We start from the raw sequence: 20542 nt of genomic DNA on the forward strand, positions 1-20542 counted from the left end.
ACTAACTTGAAATGTAAACTTTCTCTTAAACTACAACAATAAACAAACAAAAAAAAGGTCTTGTTATACCCTTTTCCCATGATGGTGAGTGAGTATCTGTAGATCCTACATTTGCATAACTAAATTTGAGCTTGTATTGACATATAAAGTGAAATCAAGAGATTCAGTTCTGTTACTCTAATACCAGCATCGTCACATTTTATATCAATTGGCCATAATCATTATTAAAAAAACCACCGATTGCTGTGTAGTTGATTTCGACCCATAGCAACCCTATAGGACAGAGTAGACTTGCCTCATGTGGTTTCCAAGGCCATAATCTTTATGGGGAGCCCTAGTGGCACAGTGGTTAAGCGTTTGGCTGCTAACCAAAAGGTTGGGAGTTTGAACCCACCAGCTGCTTCTTGGAAACCCTGTGGGACAGTTGTACTCTGTCCTACAGGGTCGCTAGGAATCGGAATTGACTTGACAGCCACAGGTTTGGTTTTTGGTTGGTTTGGTATCTTTATGAAGTGGACTGCCACATCTTCCTCCTGTGGAGCGGCTGGTGGGTTCAAACCACTGACCTTTCAGTTAGTAGCTGAGAGCTTTAACCACTGTGCCAGTAGGGCGCCTTATAATCATTCTACATTAAAACAAACAAAACAACAGTCCACATCTCAATAACTTGAAACCATAACCATTTATTTTTCACTGTATGTCTTCAGGTTGGCTGAAAATTAAGCTTTTAGCTGTGGGTTGGGTCCACGTCTGCTTCTCCTAGTTCCCGTTCTCCCTGGACTGGTGGTCCCCCGAAGCATGTGACTCACATGGTAAAAGACAGGAGCACAGGAGAAAGGACCCGATCGTGGAGCCCACTGTAAGCCTTCCCTTTCATTATGTTAACTCAACCCATTGGCCGAGGCATGTTTCATGGCCATGCCCAAAATCAAGAGGATGGAAATATATTCTGCCCTTCAAAGGCTATAGCAAGGGAGTGAATATAAGATACTCCTACAGGGCAGCGAAGAATTGGGGACCAGTAATCCAATCTGTCACACTTAGGGTGTTGTATTTGTATTTCTTTTATACAAAGTTTTTCAATTTAAGCAACATTTCAGCAGCTGTTGAGCACAGGGTTTGTAGTCAAGTAGACTTGACTTTACTCTTTACTTCAGCACTTGCTGGCTACAAGAATTTGGGCAGATTACCTCACCTCTGGGAATCGTGATTCCTTATTTAAAGTACAAATCAACCACAATGCCACCACCCAGATATAAACTTATAACAGTTTTTTTTTTAAAATGCTGTTGTGACCCAGTTTTGAGGGCTTGGCTGGAGGCCAGTCCGTTCCCCTTCTTGAACAGCTGATTAAGTCCATTCTCCAACCACTCGCCTTATCTGGCTTCACACTCCTGGGCCACTGTGTACCTGCTCTGATAGCCCCTGGGCCAGGAACCCAGCAGCTAGGGACAGCCCCTATGCCCCAGGACCCACAGAATTATTCACATACCCAAACCCAGGAGGCCCGAGAAACCTAGCTAACTTCCTTGCCATAGGTAAGCCGTTTCCGACAATTCCAGCTTGTTACCCTCTTCCCAGGTACAACCCCCTGAGTGAGTCTGTGTTCTCCCCAGGAAACCGTGAGTGTAAGAAAACCTTTAAAACTCTCACAGTCTCCCTCTCTTGCTCTGTGTCTGGCCTTACCAGACCTTATCCGTGGCAATATGGTTAAAACATAAACCATGTAAACTATTTTGGTTTTGTTTTTTTATCAGCATATTTTAATTTCTCCCAATTTCAAATTATATGATACGATTTCCTTAAAATTCTGACTACAAAATAGTATTTCTCCATATCGTAAACATTTTTTTGAAACAACAATTTGCTTTCGGTCCCCTTCCGTCACTCTTGTCAGAGTTCAGGCCCTGGGGGTCCCTGGCTGAGTTTAGACTGCAATTACCTGGAACTTCTGGTAAAAATACGGGGCTGGGTCTCTGGGGTGAGACCTTCCTTCCCCACCTTCAGTATGGGCTAATTTTTATAGTCACTGAAACCAAAATCAAACCAAACCCATTACCGTCGAGTCCATTCTGACTCATAGCGACCCTATAGGACAGAGTAGAACTGCCCCATAGTGTTTCCAAGGAGTGGCTGGTGGATTCAAACTGCTGACCTTTCGGTTAGCAGCCAATTGCTTAACCACTGTGCCACCAGGGCTCTACAGCCACTGAAGGTGGGGGTTAAACCCCTAAAGGAGCCAAGCCATTCCTGCTTTCTATTCCGGAAGCCCAAGGCTCTCAGAGTGGTTACACAAATATTTTTAACAGACTATCAAGTTCAAGGAACAGCATAATTTTTAATTGCTGCATAATTTTTATCGTATCAACATAACAACTTATTTTCCTTTTCGCTGGGCATTTAGGTTGCTTCCAGTTTGTAACTATCACAAATAATGCTCAATAAATATAAAAACCAAAAATAACCAGTTGCCACTGAGTGGATTCTGACTCATGGCAGCCCCATGTGTGTCAGAGTAGAACTGTGCCCTGCTGGGTTTTCAGTGGATGATTTTTCAGAAGTAGATCACCAGGCCTTTCTTCTGAGGTGTCGCTGGGTGGACTCGAACCTCCAACCTTTTGGTTCACAGCTGGCACATTAACTGCACAAGTCAGGGAACTGCAATAAGTATAAATCCCCTCGCTGCACCCCCCCCCCAAAAAAAAAGCCAAACCCACTGCCATGGAATCAATTCTGACTTACAGTGACCCTATAGGACAGAGTAGAACTGCTCCATAGGGTTTCCAAAGAGCAGCTGGTGGGTTTGAACCACTGACCTTTTGGTTAGCAGCCGAGTGCTTTAACCACTGCACCCCTAGAGCCCCTGCAATAAATATACTTGTACATAAATCTTTGACCACATTTCTGATTATTTCCAGAGGAAAAATTCCTAGAAGTGTGATCACTGGGCCAAAGGGTATAAACATTTTAAAGGCTCTTTATAAGTACTAGATTGTCAAATTGCTTGCCAGAAAGATTATACCAATTTATTCTCCCACCAGCATAACCTTCTTTAGAAGGTACTGTCGTTGATTTTAGCTGAAATCCAAAGGAGTCACTTTGCTTTCACTTAGGGTGACAATGTGAAACTTTCAGAGAATAGAACTAAATGAGGAACACTTACATATAGTTTTTTTTTTAAAAAAAAACAAAACAAAAACTAAACACTGAAGTTGGAAGAAGCAATAACATTTTGGGATGAAAGATGATCTAATTTTTATTAAGTATGCTAAAACAGATATCCTATAGAATGTTGCTTACAGAAGGCAAACGACCAATGGCTGCTAAGGAAGGCTTGCAAGTAATTTTCAGAGATTTCCAGTGAAAGAAAAATCCAAATGTCACGTGAAAAAAAGAAGTAGGAAACAAACCAGAATCTCTTTCAAGTCACTCCTAAGAAAGGGAGGAAAAGAAGCAAAAAAAAAAAAAAGACAAAATGAGCTAAAGCTAATAAATGATTTAAGAACCATAGATATCTGTTGCCGTCAAGTCAACTCCGACTCATAGCAACTCTATAGAACAGAGTAGAACTACCCCATAGGGTTTCCAAGGCTATAAACCTTCACGGAAACAGCCTGCCGCATCTTTCTCCTGTGGAGTGGCTGGTGGGTTCAAACCGCCAACCTTTCGGTCAGCAGCCAAGTGCTTAAACACCGCGCCACGAGGGCTCCTTAAGAACAATACAGGGGTTTAAGAAATACGTTGAGGGGAAAAGTGATATTAGGGTAAACACCTTATGTTCTAATCCAAATAGGGTGACAGACAGAGGTGAGCCTGGAAACTCTGCCATCACCCCTTAAGCTGACATGGATGGGAAAAAGACAAAAACACAGGACGAAGCTGGCTGTGGTGCTCAGGGACAGCCAGCGGCGCCTGCACCATCAGAGACCACAATCACCTAAGTGTCGGCTGGGCTCTCCCGGCCCCTTCGGGTCTAGATCAGATGCGCCTGAGCCCCACTGCACCCGTGTGGTCTAAAGCCCTACCTAGCCAGCTACTAACTCTCAACAGCACGCGTTTCAGAGTGCCTCTCTGCCTCCCAGCTCCAGCTTTTCTGAGGTCACCTCTGTCCCTCGCCATGTCCATATGGTTCCTTACTCCTGTTTCAACAACCCGCACTCACACAAAACATTAGCGTGTTCAACCCCGCTGAAGACGTGGGGGTCACGAGGAGGGATCACATCATTATACTACAAACCACTTACAATCACATTTGCGGCTTTCTTCAATCACGCCGTACTGAGCTTTCTCACCGGCCTTTACCCATGCAGGGCTCTCGCTCCATATTCTCCCAGCCCACCCCTCTCTTCTCACCCTCCACCCTCTGAGAGCACCTCTCCCACTCCCCAAGACAAATTATTTGCCTTGCTTCTCAAGTGCAGACTTTTAGTCTTTTTTCATTGCCTGAGCCCTAGCCAGAGCCGTGGTGGCACGGTGGTTAAGAGCTATAGCTGCTCACCAAAAGGTCAGCAGTTGGAATCCACCAGCTGCTCCTTGGAAACCCTATGCGGCAGTTCTACTCTGTCCTATAGAATTGACTCAAAAACAACAAGTTTTTTCGGGAGCCCTAGCCAGCCCTTATGCCCTCTGAGGGTTCACCTTTCACCTTAGGGCTTATCGTGGTATTTCCTGAAACAAAGACATCTATCGCCCCAAAAGAAATTCCACTGGTAGATCTTATCACTGAAAGACACTCCAAAAGATGATGAGATCCAGCACTCCGCCTTCAGCAGGTAATTAAGACTCAAGGAGATTAAATGAATTGTCTCAAGTTGACAGGGGGAGGTGGTGAGGACTAGGAGCCAGGCGGTTTCCAAAGCTGTGCCTTTTCCAATCAAATCTCTGTTTACCACGTAATGGTGGCTATTCTGTTTCTGTCACAAGTAAACAACTGACTTCAGACCGCCTGCTTCCGTCTGTTATCAAAAGTGGCATCTTTGCCACCATTCTTCCTAGCTCTTGTTTTGGGCAACTGTTTCCAGCAGTAACTGACTTAGACAATCCGAGAGTCTTTACTGCTAAAAGTCAGAGAACCGCTCAACTGAACAGTATCACAGACCTTGTCAATACAGCAGCTGCCCACTTCTGCCTCCCCTCCTCCTCTCCTCTCAGAAGACGAAGAGACCAGATGAAAAGTTTAAACAGAGTTGGGAATGCCACCGATTTAAACATTGAATTGTATTCCTCACTGACTCTATTACTAATTTGATGATGCCTCACAGAGCCCTGGTCGCAGGGTGCTTAAGAGTCAGGCTGCTAACCAAGAGGCTGGCAGTTCAAATCCACCAGCTGCTCCCTGGAAGCCCTATGGGGTAGTTCTAGTCTGTCCTATAGGGTCGCTATGAGTCAGAATTGACTCAATGGCAGCAGGTTTGGTTTGGGTTTTTTTTTTTTTTTGTGTCACAGAAAAAAAATTTTGCCTATAAAATAAACAATTTAAGGAAGCAACAAGATCTTATGAACTTAGTTTTCAAAAAATATTTCCAGGTAAGCCACAAAGTACAGTTACTCTGCTGAACTGAAGCCAGGTTGGTATTTTTGAGGCTGCAGAAGCTCCACGTCCTCAGACCGGGTCACTGCCTGAGCGTTACACGTGGCCTTCCAGTCTGGCTGGAGCCCAGGACACATTCTCCTTTCCGAGAGTGCTCCAGGTGACTTAGCTACCTGTTTAGTTCCCTGAGCTGGCCAGGGTTGCTAAGAGCTCTACGTCGCTTGTTCTTTCTGAAATAGCAACGGCCACAAAGAAAAGTGCCGATAAGCAGCTACGTGTGTGCTAGCCAACACTGCCCATCTGAATCGTGGCAAACTTCTGACAAGAACAATTTTAGTTTTGACATGGTACTTACTTAACTCTTCTTTTGGATAGTAATTAGCTAATCAGATTAGCTGTTTCTAAAGACCACTCCTGGTGTGCGGTTGCTAAAAACGTTCTCTTTCATATACCAAACCAAACCTGTTGCCGTTGAGTCTATTCTGGCTCATAGCGACCCTGCAGGCAGAGCAGAACTGCCACATAGCGTTTCTAAGGCTGTAATTTCTACCGGGAGCCCTGGTGGTGCAGTGGTTAAGAGCTCAGCTGCTAACCAAAAGGTCAGCAGTTTGAATCCACCAGCTGCCCCTTGGAAACCCTATGGGGGCAGTTCTGCTCTGTCCTGTAGGCTTGCTATGGGTCGGAATCCACTTGATGGCAAAGGATTTTTTTGGTTAATCTTTACAGAAGCAGACTGCCACATCTTTCTCCCGCAGAGCAGCTGGTGGGTTTGAACCACAGGCCTTTTGGTTAGCAGCTGAGTGCGTAACCACTGTGTTACCAGGGCTCCTTCTTTACCATAAAGGAGGGTTATTAAAAACATTATCTCTGAGTGTATATATCCGATTTGTCTAAGAATTGAAAAAATTACACAGAAAAGTAAAAAAAAAAAAAAAAAAGCAAAGTTACCTGAAATATAAACATGGATACCCCATAAGAACCAGTTTTATCTATTTATGAAAAGTTCTACCCATTCAAATAATGGCAATGGTCACTGGTTTTTAAGATTTGGACAATAAAATCTCAAAAACCAACGGCCAACTTGTGGTAATGATCTTAAAACAAATTACTGAGGCACGTGCCGTCTTATTAAATATGTTCCAACTAGAGCAACTTCTCGGAGGACTACTCAGTTGAATAATATAGTAACATTTTATTCCATACTTCCTCCTTCGTCTTCTCAGAAATGCTGCGAGAACCACTAAGATAATTTCTCTTAATGGCTTTGAACAAAGTCTCACCGTGTTTATTGTCTCTTGTACCAGGTCATTCCTTACTGTGCCTTCTCTATCCACATTTCCAGAAAATGCCAACAATGCTGGATTTCCAGAAAGTGAATACTGCAGGAGTGACTTAGGTTTAATCTAACATCATAAGTCCAATTCTTTTCTTGGGCAAAACTGCTAATTAACAACTCTGGTTTCAAGACAACAGGTCTATTTCTTCCTTTGACACTTTTCCTCTATCTCCCTCTCCCCACTTCTTTTGTATTTGTTAGAGAAAAAAAATCTATATTGATTTAACAAATATTAATGAATGCCTTCTCAGTGCCTTGCACAGATGTTTTAAAAGTGCGTAAGACAAACTCTTTAAGTGTCCAGTGACGAGGACCCGAATACAGCTGAACAATCACCCCCGCTGCCATCTCCATAACTGAACTGCTGGTTCTGTCCAGCTCAACTTCTTGGCCTTCCCAGGTCTAACAGGCCTATCTTGCCCTGGAGCTGGCTATAGTAGCCTCATTTCACTCTGCTGTGACCAGATCACAGTAAGAATTGTGTTTAGTTTTGGGCAACACAAACCTTGAGCATAAGCAAAGATGGGTGATCATAGTGGTGAAGAGTGGACCCTAGTTCATGGGGGAAAAGTTGAGAGAGTAGGGGTGTGTCTTAGTCATCTAGTGGTGCTATAACAGAAATACCACAAGCAGATGGCGTTAACAAAGAGAAATTTATTCTCTCACAGTCTAGGAGGTTAGAAGTCCAAATTCAGGGTGCCAGCTCCAGGGGAAAGCTTTCTCTGTCTGTCGGCTCTGGGGGAAGGTCTTTGTCATCCAACTTACCCTGGTCAAGGAGCTTCTTAGTGCAGGCACCCCGGGTCCAAAGGACATGCTATTCTCCTGGCTCTTGTTTCTTGGTGGTGTAAGGTCCCCATGTCTCTCTGCTAGCTTCTCTCTTTTGTATCTCAAAAGAGATTGACTTAAGACACAACCGAATCTGGTAGATTGAGTCCTGCCTCATTAACAGAACTATCCAATCGTGCCTCATTAACATTATAGAGGCAGGATTTACAACTCATAGGAAAACCACATCGGATGACAAAATAGTGGACAATTACACAATACTTGGAGTCATGGCCTAGCCGAGTTGGCAAATTTTTGGGGGACACAATGTAATTCATAACAAGGTGCTACTCACCAAACTAGGATGTGGAAAAATATCTTTATGAATTATGTTATGCCAGTTGACCGAGTTGTCCCGACTCTGTGGTCCTAAGACTTCAAACCCATGAGGTATTTGATTCTATCGAGGAAGTATCCACAACTGTGCCCCTTATGTGCTTTATTATAAATATGAATATACACACGGCACAAACATGTATATACATATGCCTACAGATACACCTATATATGCACACCCGTATACTCACATGTGCCTTCCTATACACAAACACACATACATATCTACCTATGTAACCACACACGTTTTTTGGTTATTACTGTTGTTGCAAAATGGTATATATTATCCAAAACCAAACCCATTGCTGTCGAGTTGATTCCGACTCACAGCAACCCTAAGGACAGAGTAGAACTGCCCCATAGGGTTTCCAAGGAGCAGCTGGCAGACTCGAACGGCCAACCCTTTGTTTAGCAGCCGAGCTCTTAACCACTGGGCCACCAGGGCTCCTGTGTTACAGCATTTCATCAAAATTGTCTTTCTTAGTCTTGTGTGCCTCTAAGTGTCATCATTTGCCTTGGTCAAGCTGTGTAGCCTTCACCCGTGTTGGGTATCGCCTTTCCCATCACTAAGTGTCTACTCGGATTTCAGATGTTTAACAGTGTACCAGGTGATTCATATGTACACTGGACTTTCAAAACCACTTCCTCTTTCTTGGTGGTGGTTGGAAGCTAAAGTCCAGGGGATCTAACTAGACAAGGCACAGCCAAGCTATCAATGTGTTTACTAAGCCATTCCCTGAGAGAAAGAAGAATTAAAAACTGAATAGGAAGAAACTGACTCATTTTGAAAAGGTAACCTGGGAATTGTATCCACAATCCTTATGCTTAGAGACAATATAGAGTAGTAGTTAAAAGGAAGGCTTTGGAGTTAAACCTAGGTCCTGATCTTGACCTAGTAATGTGTCCTCTGAGCCTCAGTCTTCTCATCTATAAAATGGGGATAATTAGATCTACCATGTAACCTAAAGGATCCCTGGTGGTGCAGTGGTTAAGAACTACAGCTGCTAACCAAAAGGTTGGCAGTTCGAAACCACCAACTGCTCCTTGGAAAACCTATGGGGCATTTCTACTCTGTCCTATAGGGTTGCTATGAATCGGAATCGACTCGACAGCAATGGGTTTATGGGTTCATAACCTAAAGGCTGGCGGTACGAACCCACCCAGCAGTACCATGGAAGAAAGGCTTGGCAATCTGGCACCATTAAGATGCTACAGAGTAGCTCTATTCTGTAACATGTGGGGTCACCATGAGTCAGAATTCAACTCAGCAGCAACGTGTTTGGCTTTGGCTTCATAGGGTAGTAAAGAGTGAATGAGCTCATGCGTGTAAAGCCTTCAGCATATGCCGGGGCAGAATGCAGACTCAGCCATTCCATCCGGAGGACATCAATATAAAATAGAAATTATAATAATAAAAAATCTTTATAAATAAGAAAAGACGGGCATCCACAGGGAGCAGAACAATGGAAACCATGATGTTTGGGTGACCGTTCAGACTCAGGGACATTTTATTACAGAAGAATGGACCTGTATCCACCCACCCAGTCACTTTATGATGATCTGTTAGAGGAAAGGCTCAAAGGCCACCACTTCCACAGAATCTGCCAGAATCCACTCACTGAGAATATCCCCAATCTCTCTTCAGAAATTTACCACTTTTCAATCTTTATTATAATTATTTGGCTCATGGATTCTTAGGCCACAAATAGATTCATTTACTAAAGTTTTTTCTTTGTCATTTCATTTTATTGTTTATTATCATGCTGTACATTTATGTCCTAAATATATCACGGTACAGCTTGGGTCTCTTCCACATGGCCCTCCAAATCCCTATTGTGCGCTGGAGGCTGTTACTAGTGGTATTAATATGGCCTCCCTTGCCCTTTGTTTTGGGTCAGCCATCAGGGGACAGGGATGGGGGTGAGAGGAGAATGAAGGGGGGATATGTATTACCTCAGCTCCCTCTGCTTCATGCCGCATGAGCAGTGACTGTGCTCTACCGAGGTCCAAGCTTTCCGTTGGGCAATTCCCTCATACAGTTCTCGTGGTTTTGTTAAGTTGTCCCTCCCATCACCCTTCAGGCAAGGGGTGATAATAGCTCCTTGTTGCTGCTAGTGGTAGGGTGCGTCACCAGCCCTTGTTCATGTCCCTTAACTCCACCCACACCTCTAGACAGTTCTTCCATTAAACTTTCAATCACTCTGACTAAGTGTGCCATCTATTTCCTAACAGGACACTGACTAATACGTGTACTAAATGCCCTGTTCAAAACAGTCTCCTCACTCCTGCAGCTCTTTTCCCTGGTATTTATGTACACATTTCTAACTAATTTGAGATACCATTTTTACCACTTTAGTTATGATCTCTTTGGGTGCCCACACCTCACGGTTTAATTATAAAGGTGTATGATAGGTTTAATGACGTCCCATCGAGGTCACTGACACTTGGTTCTCCCACACCTCCCTATTCCCGACATAGTTAGAACTCAGTGTTTCTGTTAAATGACACTGGTGAATGGAAAGACAGCCTTTCCTCCTGGATAGGATGATTCAACATCATAAAGATGTCCATCATCCCTCAGTTAATTTATAATGTATTGCAATCCCAATAAAATGCCAACAACTTTTTTATGGAGCTTGAGAAGCTAATACTAAACTTCATGAGGAAAAACCAATGACAGTGGGTTTTGGTTTGGAGGGGAATCCATGCTGACATGACTCAAAATCAAATGAAACAGAAGAAAAGATTCATAGTATTGACCGTATAAAAGTGAAAACTTTTTCTTGGGAAAAAACAGCATATACAGAAAGTCAAAAGACAATCGAAACCTGGAAGAAAATATCTGCAACAAGTATCACAGACAAAGAGTTTATATCCCTAATATTTGGAAACCCTGGTGACATACTGGTGAAGAGCTACAGCTGCTAACCAAAAGGTCAGCAGTTTGAATCCACCACGCGCCCCTTGGAAACCCTATGGGGCAGTTCTGCTCTGTCTTATAGGGTCGCTATGAGTCGGAATCAACTCGACAGAAATGACTTTTAAAAACTGAGGGAAAAAATAGATCAAAATCACGTAGAACGGGTAAATACATAAACAGAAAATGTACCGAAAAAAGATATAAAGATGATCCTTAAACATTTGAAAAGATGTTCCACCTTACTCATAATAAGAGAAATACAAATTAAAACTACACCAAGATACCATTTGTCACCTATCAGACTGGCAAAAATTAAAAAGTATGATGGCACACTTTGTTAGCAGGCTGTAGGAAAGCAAGCACTCTTATACATTGCTGGTGGGAATTCACACTGGTATGACCTCTATGGAGTGAAAGTTTACAATATATATATAAAATATTCACACACACAAGTACATGCATGCATGCATTATCTTTTGACCTAGCAATCCTACTTCTGGGAAATTACGCTGAAGATAAGCCTCCAGCAAAACAAAAATACATAAACACAAAGTTATTCATGGCATAATTGTTTGAAAAGTTACAAAATCCTAGAAACACTTATATGCTTGTACATATGACATATGAATACTATGCAGCTGTGCAAGATAAAAAGAAATGAGAAAGATCTCAATGAATAACATGGGGTGATCTCCAGGATATATTGTTAAGGGAGAAAAGCAAAGTGCAAAAGAGTATCTGTACTATGCTACCTTTTTTTGTAGGAAAGAAGGGAAATAAGAAAATACACATGCATATGTCCATTTGTACAAACAGAAGCACAGGAGAGAGAAACCAGAGATTAAGATTGATTACCCTCAAGAGTTGGGTGGGAATGAGTTGGACAGAATAGAAGGAATGGGGATGGGATGGAATGCCTTAACTATACTTTCTGTGTTTTGGAACCATGTTAATGTTTTACATACTCAACAACAACAAAAAAGGAAAACAAATAAAAATTAAAAAAATATGGGGGCAAAAACTAAAATGGAATAAACAGAAACAAAGCAACCAAATTTCAAACACCCAGCATGACCAACACTGAAGGGGGAAAAACCCAAGTAAGTTAAAAAAATTTTTTTTTATTGTGTTTTAGTGAAAGTATACAGCACAAATTAGATTCTCATTCCAAAATTTATACACAAACTGTTTTGTGACATTAGTTGCAATCCCTGCAATGTGTCAGCACTCTCCCCTTTTCCCTTTACACCCCAGGTTCCTTGTCTCCGTTTGTCTAGGTTTCCTTCCTGCTTTCTAGTTTTTGCTTTCAGGCAGGTGTTGCCCATTTGGTCTTGTATACTTGATTGAATTAAGAAGCAAGTTCCTCATGCGTGTTATTTTATAATAAAAACCAAAACCCAATGCTGTCGAGTCGATTCCAACTCCCATAGTAACCCTACAGGACAGAGTAGAACTGCCCCATAGGGTTTCCAAGGAGCAGCTGGTGGATTCGAACTGCTGACCTTTTGGTTAGCAGCCAAGCTCTTAACCACTGCACCACCAGGACTCTCCGTTTGTTTTATAGGCCTATCTAATCTTTGGCTGAATGGTAGACTTCAGGAGTGGCTTCAGTTCTGAGTCAGCAGGGTGTCTGGGGGCCATTCACGGGTGTTCCTCCAGTCTCTCAGACCAGTAAGTCCAAGTAACTTTTGAACACTGTATGTGGACTATAAATCCTTAGACTAAAGACAAAAAGAACTCTAAACAAATACTAATTGTTAGAAGACTAGTTAATAGGCTTCTTTTTCACAGAAGCATAGGTTAGCAATTCTGTGCATCCTAGGATTGAGCAAACAAGTAAATATATTGTTGGAAAAGGGAGCTGGATTTCTCACTGTTGAAGAAGAGAATTAAAAATATGAAAAGGGAGAAGGAGAGAATGAACCCTGTAGTGTTGGATTGGAATTGGAGGTATCAGTATGAATTCATGATTTTTTTGGATTTGAAGATTTAAAAAAAAAAAAATTGTGTTAGAAACTCATAATTTTTAATACAGCAAAAGGTAAATATAGACAGATACAGATTTGCACGTGTGTGTGTTTACATACATAATCTATTTCCTAGCTCTTTCAGTTGAAAGGGTCTAGAATTGATGATATCCCATTAGCAATGAGCACATCTAGCATGCAGATCTTGGTTTCTAAACACCATTCTCTGCTAAAAAGTATCAGGGCTTCTTGGATTACTGGCTGATTACAGGACTGGGCACAGAAAGAACTAACCTGGAACAATGTCAGAAGTTCACATAAGCCAGCTTGAAGGGGCTCTCATTGGGCCAAATATGGGATAATTTGAGCATTAAAACAGTAAAGGATAGTAAAAAGTTATTACACTTTCAATAGAATAAGAATCTATTAGTCCACACTGATACAACGAATGGGAGAGAGCTCTTCCTAACAGTAGAAAGCCAACTAATAAATGTAAAAGGAATGATGAACTTAGAAATCACCATTTGACAACAATAACAATAATAAATCCAGACAAGAATCAACAACATATACTAAAACTAGTGGTTGAAATTTTGAGGAGTAACAGCATATTTAAGGATCTATAGGGTTGCTGGAAACACTGGTAGTGTAGTGGTTAAGAGCTACAGCAGCTAACTAAAAGGTCGGCAGTTCAAATCCACCAGGCACTCCTTGGAAACGCTATGGAGCAGTTTTACACTGTCCTATAGGGTTGCTATGAGTTGGAATCAACTCAACGGCAATGGGTTTTGGTTTTATAGGGTTGCTATGAGTTGGAATCGACTTGACAGCACGGGTTTTTGGGTTTGGTGGTACAACAGTTAAGCGTTCAGCTGCTAATTGAAAGGCTGGCGCTTCGAACCAACCCAGCAGCTCTGGGGGGAGAAAGACCTATGCTTCTGTAAAGGTTACAGCCAGAAAATCCTACTCTGTCACATGGGGTTGTTGTGAGTTGAAAATGGACTCCAAGGCACCCAACAACAGGATGTTTACGTAGTTTCAAAGTGTTTCCCCAAGAGATACTTAGTAACTTTACAATTGAAAAACCTGGCACACACCACCTTAGAGTGAGCAAAGTTAACATCATTAGTAATGGAACAAACTGACATCATGTACCTCCTGACAGAACGGCCAACATCACCTGAACACAGTATCATTTCTGTGGTATTCCTGCAAAAAATATAGATAACCTAAGTATCATCATGAGGAAACATTAAACAAACCCCAACTGAAGGGCATTCTACCAAATAATCGGCCTGAACTCATCAGAAATGTCAGCGAGGAGCTGTCCAGATTAAACAAGAGTAAAGAGACGAGACAACCAAACGCAACAATTATCTGGAATCATTTGCTGGAACAAACATTGTTGGCACAATGGTTGATATCTGAACAAGGTCTGTAGACTATAGCATGGATGTTTATTTCCTGGGTTTGATAATTGTACTGGGGTTACATAAGAGGCTGTCCTTTGTTGTTGCTGTTTAATAAATACAGACTGAAGTATTTAGGCATAAAGGGGCATCCTGTCTGCAATGTACTCTCAAATGGTTCAGAGAAATGGAGAAAACGATAAAACAAATGTGGTAATTTTTTTTTTTTTTAATGTGATGAATTTTTAACATTTGGGGAGTCTGGGAAAATGGTAAATGGGACTTTGCTGAACTATTCTTGCAACCTTCCTATCAGTGTGAAACACTATTTTTAATAAAAGTTTAAAAAAAATAGGTAGATTCCTGAGTTTCAGCTCTGAAAAACTGGATTCAGAAGTTCTGGTGGGTAGGTCTGGGGATCTGTATTTTTAAAGTTCTCTTGGTGATTATGATACATAATTTGGTTTGAGAATCTCCCCATTCCAAATAGGGTGACAGAACTTTTGTTACTAAAGAGGTAAAAAAGATAACACCCACATACCTATCACACAGTTTAAGAAAAAATAAAACAGATTTCACTGAAATTCCACCCTTCTCTCTCCTTTCCTTTTTCTCCCTTCCCAGAGGTAATCATTATCCTATATCTGGAGCTTCTCATTCCCATGCATGTTTTTATACAATTATACCATATACATAAGGAACCCTGGTGATGCAGTGGTTAAGTGCTCGGCTGCTAATCAAAAGGTGGGGAGTTCAAACCCACGGGCCGCTTGGCAGAAGAAAGATGTGGCAGTCTGCTTCTGTAAAGACTGACAGCCTTGGAAACCCTATTGGCAGTTCTACTCTGTCCTGTAGGGTCGCTATGAGTTGGAATCGACTTGATGGCACAGTTTTGTTTTGTTTTTTTTTAAACACCAAACATGTGTCCATAATCAACACAAAGAATCGTTTTGCATGTTTTCAAACTTTATATAACTGGCATCGTAATAAACACATTCCTCTACAATATAACTTTTCACTCAACATTATATGTTTTGGGTTTTAATATTGATACATGTAGCCTATTTCATTTATTCTATCCAGAAGAGAGGGGGGAGAAATGATGATTCCAGAGAAAATGAATAAAATGCACACTGTTCGACCTGATGTATACTATTCAACGTATGCCTATACCACAGATTTTAAAATCTACTTTCTTGCTGATGGACATTTAGGTTCCTTCCCATTTGTCACTATCACAATTTGCAATGACTAGTCTCGTGCATGTCTCCTTGCGTGTATGCAGAGTTTCTCTGGAGAAGAATTGCTAGGTCAAAAGGTAAAACATCAAGAAACCAAACCCACTGTAATCAAGTTGATTCCGACTCACAGCGACCCTATAGGACAGAGCGGAACTGCCCCACAGGGTATCCAAGGCTGTAATCTTTACGGAGGTGGACTGCCACATCTTTCTCCTGCAGAGGCTGATGGGTTTGAACCCCTAAGCTTTCAGTTAGCAGCAGAGCACTTAACCACTGCGCCACCAGGGCTCAAAGGGTATGCACATTTATTCATTTTCTCTGGAATCATCATTCTTTCCCCTCTTCTGGATCACGCATAGTCACCCCTAGCAAAAGGAGAGAAGGCAGCCTATGGGCACAGATGGAGACGAGTGGGCAGATCGGTGGGAATTTGTTGATGTGCTCTTCTGATTGCTCCTATTTTCTCAGCGAAATAGAAAGCAAGGTCATCAGCTGAGATGTAGGGTGAGGAAGAGGACATGGAGGTATGAAGAGATGAGATGATAAGAAATAGTCATCTAGGAGTAGGGAGAGCGACTGCCAGGCAGCTGGCAGAGCCTGTATCTTCAGCTCTACTAGATGTTGACAAATCGCTCCTCAGTGTGACTGTACCAAGGCACGCTCTGGCCAGCAGTGGATGACTGTTTCCAACGCCCCACCCCCCACCCAGTACCGCGTACCATCAGAATGTTTACTTTTTGCCAATTTGATGGTTGTTAATGGTTTTAATTTCATTTCCCTTGCGACTCATGCTTTGAGCTTATCGTCCATTTGGATTTCGTTTTCTGTGAAGTATCGTATTCATACCCTTCGACCATTTTTCTAATGAATGTCTTTTCCTGATTTATAAAAATTCTCTTTATGTAGCCTGGATAATACATCAATGTTTACATTATGACTGTACAAATATTTTCACTGTTGAGCCTATGACCATTGCTCCTTTCTTGTAAGACCATGTGTTTTTCCTAGAGTTAATGATTTCCTTGTTTTTCCCTTTGCCTGGTTTTCCATATACCAGTGATTAACATTTTTCCAAAGGCTTCAACATGCCTGTCATCCTATCAGAAATAAATTACTATGCACTGGTTCCATTCTTCCCCCGGAAGTCCTCTCTCTCTGAACCATCTCTTATCCCAATCTATGCTGGTCACTCTCTGGGATGGCTGCCTTGTTGATAGCCTGAATAGTCTATTCGCAGTCTCCTGGGTATTGGATTCTCTATTTCTCAAATCCCGTATCTTCCTCTTCCATGCTCTTGACAAGTTTCACGCACTTTTCTTCCAGTAGATTCCCAAGAATAGGTGCCCTGAATCCTTGCATGATTGTTTAACTAATAATCTAACCAGATTTAGAACTCTAGACTGAAAATAATTTCCACTCAATTTTTAAAGCATTGCTCTATTGCCTTCTAATTTTATCTTTATGTTTTAGGAAAATACATTCTCATTTTCACTGTAAATCCTTTGTATGTGACTTGTTTTCCCTTTAGACGTTTTAGAATTGGACTGAGTTCCAAATTTCACAATGATGTGCTTTTATTCTGGATCTTTTGTCATTCATTGTGCAGGGCCTTTCGTGAAACCCTTCAATCTGGAGATCCACGTCTCACTCTGGAAACTTTTTTTGGTGGGGGTGAGGACAGTAGATATTATTTCCTCTGCTCTATTTCAAACTTATTTCTGAATCAACGTTTGGACTTGATTTCAGATGTGCGACAGATATTTTTTTTAAGCCTCTGTGCGTTTACACATGCTACACCTTCTGCCTAGAATGCATTTCCTTTCCCACTCTTTCTCCAATCCTAGCAAATCCCTAGTTATCCTTCGAAGCCCAGCTCCAGCATCACCTCTTCCATGATGCTCTCCACCCTCACCCTAGGCTGAAGGGGATGCTCTCTCTTCTACCCTATTAAGCCCTTCTTCTGCAGGAGGACTGTTTACAAACCCCCAGCAGGACAGAAGACACACTGTTTCTCAGATAAGAGTTTGAAAGTGACTTGCTGATGCAGGGCAAGAAGAGTTCACCAAAAGTCATCTCTGCCAAGAACTCTTAGATAATGTTTGCTGCCCATTATAGCAACAATGCTACAATGTTTGGGGTTTTATAGTAGGACCAAAGAATGGACATGTCTGAAACTATGATACAAAAAACTTATACAAACCTTTCAGAGTAAAATGGGACCAATTATCCCCACCACTCTTGATTCTCTCTTAGAACATGTAACTTTGAATTGCCGTGATTAAAATAAATAGACATAGAACACTCCGATATGCAGCTGACCATACCAATGATGAACGTTTGCATAAATAGTCTGAGGACAGTTGCCTTCCAGTCTGCTGAGGTGTATGCACACACGAGCAGCTTTCATCTGTGATTCTCCACTACATTTTTGTCAGGAAGCATCCCCATCTACTTTATCCATTGTTGTTGTTAAGTGCTGTCAAGTTGGTTCTGACTCATAGCGACCCTCTGCACCACAGAACCAAACACTGCCCAGTCCTGCGCCATGGTCACAATTGTTGTTGTGCTTGAGTCCATTTTTGCAGCCACTGTGTCAATCCATCTCGTTGAGGGTCTTCCTCTTTTTTGCTGACTCTCTAGTTTACCGAGCATGATGTCCTTCTCCAGGGAATGATCCCTTCTGACAACATGTCCAAAGTGCGTAAGATGTAGTCTCGCCATCCTTGCTTCTAAGGAGCATTCTGGTTGTACTTCTTCCAAGATAGATTTGTTTGTTCTTTTGGCAGTCCATTGTATATTCAATATTCTTTGCCAACACCACAATTCGAAAGTGTCAGTTCTTCCTTGGTCTTTCTTATTCATTGTCCAGCTTCTGCACGCATATGGTGTGACTGAAAATACCACGGCTTGGGCCAGGCGCACCTTAGTCTTCAAGGTGACATCTTTGCTTTTCAACACTTTAGAGAGGTCTACTGCATTAGCTTGGGGAATAAGGGCAAAGTCCATTCCTAACCCCAGGAGCAGTAAAATTCAACTCGTTTTCTAGAGAAGAGGAAAAGTGAAAAGCTCTGAGACAAAAGCCAGAATTCAAATAACTGCAAATATCTAGGTGAGAATGGATACACTAATTTCTCCTCAAGACAACTGATTATTTAAAGAGATCTCTTTCCCCAAAAGAAAGTATTCTAAAACCCATGTGTTCCTGGGGGGTGGGGGGGTGGGGGGATAAGCATTAAGTGTGCGTTCAGAGGCAGATTTTCCAGCGGTGCCTACCTTGCTTACCAGGTCCGTACTGAACAATTTCACATGGGTTTCACCACGTCTCTGATGTGACACTGTTTGCTACAGATGAGTAAGAAAGCACAAGTAAGTCCATGCTTACCTTGCTTACTGGGTCATCGGCCCGTCAGGGATTGTAAATTTGAAAACAGGCTTTGATTCTGTAGGAAAGGGCTATGGGGCTGAGAGAGAGACAGATGTCACCCATACGTAGAAGCAGACTCTTGGATGTGCTGGAAAAATGTGAAATTGTTCAGTACAGATGATCTGGTAAGCAAGGTAAGCACCGTGCTTACCTTACCTATTGGATAATCCGCCCGTGTGCGTCCACGGTGCCTCAACTCTCAACATACTTGATCGTATCTCCTTCAGGTAGCCCTCACAACAGTCCTGCAAGGATCGGTGTTTTATTCCGTTTTTATAGATGAAGAAACTTAGGCTCCGAAAGGCTAGGACATCCCAGGCCACACAGCTAGGGGGAGAGAGCAGGAGGCCTAAACCGACCACAGCAGTGTTTCCCAAAAGTCTGGATAAAAATCACTCCAGAGTACTTGCAGAAACCCACAAAATCTAGGCTCACTCACTGAGTCTCCAGGGAAGAGGCTAGAACGTGTATTAAGGACCCATGCAGGAGGCCCAAACCTGTTTCATCCCTACCCTTGAGGCTTCCCCACACAGCACCCCAATGCCCTCACAAAACCTAACATTTCCCTGGTCAAACTATCACCTCTCCCAGGGCCCTAGAAGTCCAGAGCGTGTTATCTTCCCCTTCACCCCTGAATCCTCCCATTTTTCTTTACTGTAGAATTTCATTTCCTGGCTGGGACCAGGCTCTACCCAGCAGGCTTCCAGCCGGGCCCCAAAACTAGCAGCCGCCCCCCACCGTCTGCCTGCTGCTCGCGCCCCTCAGCTCGGGCTGCTCTCACCCCGACCCAGCCTCTTCCGTCGGTCACGTTATTTCCTCCGCCTGGAAGGACCTCTTTTCCTCTCCCGGCCTTCCCAATTGCTCGCAGAACTCCTTCGCAGGCTGCGCGCCTCCGCTCCCAGGCACCTTCGCCTCCCACCTCCCCGGCCCTGGGACTGGCCCGGCCGCGCAGCCTTGCAGCGAGGGTCCATCCTCCCGGCCGCAGCCCCTGACCGTCCTGGCTCGCCTTCTCACCCGCCACCTGGCTTCTTCTCAGCGGCCGCCCGGGAAGCCCTCGGCACTTCCCAGAATAGAGAGCAACTGCCAACTGCAGGCATTCCGGGCGCGTGGGGTGCGGGCTGAGGGAACGCGACTCTGCCCTGGCCTTTTACCTCCCCTTACGAGTGGGGAAACTAAGGCCCAGGACCGGGTGCAACTTCTCAGGCGTGCACAACCCGTGCTGGCCGGGCCTACCACGGGACCCAGGTCCCGACTCCCGTCGGTGATCCCTCCACCAACGCGCCGCCCGGTCGCCTCGGAGAGCTGGACGGGGAGCGGGGCTCAGAGCGAGCGCTGCGCCCGGGAACGCGCAGGGAGCTCGACTTGGCCAACTCGCCGCCAAAGTTGTTGTCTTCCCGCCTGCCCTCGCCTCTCACCTCGCAGACACACCTTCCCGCTCTCCTCGGCAGCCGCGAACTCACATCCGGTCCACCTTGCGCACAGCCTTCCCCACGCTCACCCGCGGTCCTCTCCCTCCCACGCCCGCGGCTCCCCGCCTCCTCCCCGCGCCCCCTC

The sequence above is a fragment of the Trichechus manatus genome, unplaced genomic scaffold (genome assembly GCF_000243295.1).
Source record: "Trichechus manatus latirostris isolate Lorelei unplaced genomic scaffold, TriManLat1.0 scaffold00092, whole genome shotgun sequence".
Classification (NCBI taxonomy): domain Eukaryota; kingdom Metazoa; phylum Chordata; class Mammalia; order Sirenia; family Trichechidae; genus Trichechus; species Trichechus manatus.